The sequence below is a fragment of the Medicago truncatula genome, chromosome 7, assembly GCF_003473485.1.
Source record: "Medicago truncatula cultivar Jemalong A17 chromosome 7, MtrunA17r5.0-ANR, whole genome shotgun sequence".
Lineage (NCBI taxonomy): Eukaryota > Viridiplantae > Streptophyta > Magnoliopsida > Fabales > Fabaceae > Medicago > Medicago truncatula.
In genome coordinates this window covers 22,415,194-22,419,820 of record NC_053048.1, presented here as the reverse complement: position 1 = coordinate 22,419,820, position 4,627 = coordinate 22,415,194, and the positions used below count along the sequence as shown (strand labels likewise).

At 37.5% G+C, this 4,627-nt stretch overlaps 1 non-coding gene across 1 annotated transcript; it reads right to left on the bottom strand.

Moving 5' to 3' along the window:
• Positions 1 to 3,090: 3,090 nt before the first annotated feature.
• On the bottom strand, positions 3,091 to 3,197 carry LOC112416915 (small nucleolar RNA R71). The gene has a single exon (XR_003007426.1). It is a non-coding gene; the product is annotated as a small nucleolar RNA R71 (small nucleolar RNA).
• Positions 3,198 to 4,627: the final 1,430 nt, after the last annotated feature.

The window sequence follows — 4,627 nt, the reverse complement described above, 5'->3', positions numbered from 1 at the left end:
ATATGCCAAACACCAAAAATATTTTCTTAAGAAAATTCCTTGGATTTTAACCCAAGAGGCTCCTTCTTCCATTTATTTCTTAATAAAATTTTAATATGCCTTAATTCATATATAGACTTGGATTCTTTTAATTAAAATTAACCAACTTCACTTCATTTTATTCTTCTATGCCTTTTCGGCTCTCTACCCTCTTAAAACCATTTTCAAAAACCTTTCAAATTAACCCAACTCATAACTCACTTTTAAGAGTGAACTACATGATTTTGATCCCACTCTTTGGTATGTAGGCAAAAGACTTAAGTCTTTTCAAATCAATAAAAACAACAAAAAAACATACTTCTTCCCCCATTCTTCACACTTAAACTTGTAAGCAACTATTTTCAAAATAAGCAAATAACTTACCACAAGATAAAGTAGGCAAGAGGTTCCTTTGGAATACCAAAGTCGTTTAAGGTGCGTCAAACCTTCCCTTTGCGAAACCAACCCCCCAGAGTATGAAGACCATCATAAGCTATCTATCAGAGTCTGAAGTCACCCAGAGTCTGACGTTCGTTAGAGTCTGAAGTGAAGAGCCTGAAGTTAGTTAAATTGGTTATTTGAAGAAACAAGTGTTCAGTGTGTATAAGGAATAGAAGACTGGAGTAACGACTTTTTCAAAGGCATTAGAAGGCATTGGATGCTTATCCACTAAAGGACAGAGAAAGGACAATAGTACAATTATACAACCAATACTCCACTACTCCAACATTTTCTGCGCATAATATTGTTATAGTTGTGTCTCTGCTGGTTAATTCTCCATATATATAAGGAATGGTTTACAAATTATTCCTTCCTAGGACATGAACCAAATCAAACAACAGATCATTGGTGATGATCAAGTTTCAGTAAAGACTCTTTTGATGTGATGGCACTTCTACAATGTATCTTTTATACCTCTATATAAAGGAATGAAGACTTGAAGATTTGTAGAGACTGAATAACATTTTAACTGTGCCAAAACACTACTGAAATTGTTGTTCATCAAACACTAAGAATTTCTTATAAACTTCATATCTTAGAAATGATAGAGTTTTAAGTGTCTGATTTGATTTGTATTGTGAACACCACTGATTGTATATCAAGTGTTCAAACCAAACTTATTTCTGTGTAATTTGTTTGTTATAAGTCTCTTGCTTTTGTGGTTGAGCATGGGAAATCTCTTGCTTGTGTGCTTGAGTATTTACAAGCTTTAGCTTTTGTGCTTGAACATTTGTAATGAGATTGGTGATGAGTCATTTATTGACTATTTTAATATGCTTTTTAGTTTAGTTTTATTTAGATTTTATTTTATTTTATATTAGTATTATTTCCTTTTTAGGATAGTTTACTTTAAATTGCATTTTATTTTATTTCAGGAATGAATATTGGATGGATTGAGTCTTGGAGCAAAAGAAAGGGACTTGGAGCCGATTGTATGCAAAAATATGAAGATTGAGAGACAAAAATATGTCTCCGCCAAGTCAGAAGCTTGGCACGGCCCGTGCTTACCTTGGCACGGCCCGTGCTTACCTTGGCACGGCCGTGCCACCCTCCAGAGTCACTTTTGCTGCTTTTGCTTAGATTTTAAGCAACTCTATTTTTAGCCCGAATGTAATAGCTTAGATTTTAAGTCGAACAAATGCTATAAATAGAGTAGCCATCCATCACAAATATTCATCTTTACTTGGAATACAATAAGTGACAATTGCTTTTCTAATTAAAGTTCTTTTCTTTTCCTTTATTTTCTTGTCATTTACTTTTATGCTTTCTCTCTTCTCCCCCATGTCTACGATGAACATGAGTGAGTAGACTTCTCCATGTCTTGGGACTGTTGGATAAGTCTAAATGACATAATCCTAATCAAACCAAGCTCTAAGCCTTAATCTTATGTAACCCTAATTTCTTATCTGAATTCACCGCTTTAACATGGATCAACCATTATCAAACTGTGGAAACGAAAGTGGAGGGTTTGATAATTGTTTATCCATTATTCCAAATATCAATTCATAAAACGAAAGTGGAGCTTTGATATTCGAACAAGTGAATTCAGACAAGGATTGCAGAGTCAGCGAAATAGGCTTAGCAATCTTTGAGACATATAGTTTCGATCTTCAAGGGAACTAATAACAATCAAGTCAGCGAAATAGGCTTGGTTGTTAGAGGAACCAAAATCTAATAGTAATCAAGTCAGCGAAATAGGCTTGGTTGCTAGAGGAACATAAGAGAAACTGTCTTGAGAAATTAGGTCTAACATAACATTATAAGCTTATAGTTTTGGTTTGAGAAGGACTTTTTATTTAGATGAAACCAACGATCCCAAGGCTCTTTTTATTATATTAATTTTCAACCGTTTGAAAACCCCAACTTACAATTCTTTTCTCTTCTAATCATCTCCAAAGGTTAATTAAATTGAACTACTCCATGTCGGAACGATACTCTTTTATACTACTTCGGTAAGACCGTGCACTTGCGGTTTTATCTCATCAAGTTTTTGGCGCCGCTGCCGGGGAGTAAACTAATTTGATTAACTCTTTCTTTGTGATTAGAACTCTCTTCTCTTCCTCTTCTCTTCTACTTCTTTGTTTGTTTTACCACTAACTTCTTGGGTTCTCGATTTCTTATGCGAAGAAGTAAAAGTCTCGGAGAATTTATTCCTGAGATCGAAAGATATTTGCATAAGAAAAAGAGAGAGGCACAAAGTAATACCGCTATGGCTGAACGCACTCTCAAAGAGTATGCTACTCCTTCAATGGAAGAGCCACAAGCTATTATCGTGTACCCAACAGTTGAGGGTAATAACTTCGAGATCAAGCCTGCACTACTCAATTTGGTGCAGCAAAATCAATTTTCTGGATCACCCACTGAGGATCCAAATCTCCATATTTCTTCCTTCCTTAGACTCAGTGGCACCATAAAAGAGAACCAAGAAGCCGTAAGACTTCATCTCTTTCCCTTTTCCTTAAGGGATAGAGCTAGCGCTTGGTTCCATACCCTAGAAGTTGGTTCCATCACTTCATGGACGATATGAGGCGAGCATTCCTTGCCCGATTTTTCCCCCCATCTAAAACCGCTAAACTTAGAGATCAAATTACTCGTTTCAATCAAAAAGATGGGGAGTCTCTCTATGAGGCGTGGGAGCGTTTCAAGGAAATGCTTAGACTTTGTCCCCACCATGGCCTAGAGAAGTGGCTTATAGTCGACACGTTTTATAATGGCTTGTCATATACCACTAAGATGTCTGTTGATGCAGCTGCAGGAGGAGCTCTAATGAACAAAAACTATACGGAGGCTTATGCCCTGATTGAAGACATGGCTCAGAATCATTACCAATGGACCAACGAGAGAGCCGTCACCGCTCCTACTCCCTCTAAGAAAGAGGCAGGTATATACGAAGTCTCTGAATATAACCACCTTGCTGCTAAGGTTGAAGCATTAACCCAAAAATTTGAAAAACTTAATGTTAATGCTGTCACACCTTCTTCTGCATCCCCTCCTTGTGAAATATGTGGTATATCCGGTCATATCGGTGTTGATTGTCAGTTAGGTAGTGCTGCCAATATTGAGCAACTGAACTACGCTCAATATAACCAAGGAATGAGGCCAAATCAAATTTTTTACAAAAACCCTCAAGGTTCCTATGGACAAGCAGCACCACCTGGCTATACAAACAACCAGAGAGTGGCTCAGAAATCAAGTTTGGAGATTTTATTGGAAAACTGCATAGCTAATCAAAATAAAAATCTTCAAGAACTGAAAAACCAAATGGGATTTCTGAACGACTCTCTCCAAACTCACTACCAAGGTTGATTTTATCGCCACACACACCAAAATGCTTGAGACCCAAATCTCCCAAGTGGCCCAACAAGTGGCCACCTCTTCTCAAACACCAGGAGTCTTTCCTGGTCAACCCGAAACAAACCCCAAAGCTCATGTCAACGCTATTTTTCTTGGGGGTAGTAAGCTAGAAGAGACCGTTGCTAAAGCCAAAAGTGTCAAGGGAGAGAGTGTTAAGCGTCTAGGCAAGAAAGGTGCGATAGAAGGTGAGAAACCGCTTGATAAAAACAAAGCTCTTACACCATTAAGGCTTACTAAGCTCGAATTGGAGGCTCAGTTCACTAAATTCTTAAACACACTTCAAAAAATTTGCATTAAGATTCCCTTTGCTGAAGCTTTGTCTTGTATGCCTCTATACGCCAAGTTTTTAAAAGAAATTTTTTCAAAGAAAAAGGCTATAGATCGTAATGAAACAATAGCTTTGACAAATAGTGCAATCATCAAGAAGCCACCTACAAAGCTTAGAGATCCAGGAAGTTTTTGCCATCCCTTGTATGATAGGGAGTGAAACCTTAAACCGAGCCTTATGCGATTTAGCCGATCGTTCTAATATCCAACCTGTCGGATATGTCGAAGACATCCCCGTTAAAATAGGAGGGATAGACATCCCAACTGATTTCATGGTGCTTGACATAGATGAGGACAATGAGTGCCCTATAATCTTAGGACGACCCTTTCTCGCCACTACGGGTGCTATAGTAGATGTTCAGAATGGTAGGATTATTTTTCAAGTGAGTGATGAGTTGATAGGGTTTGAGTTGGAGAATTATATGAA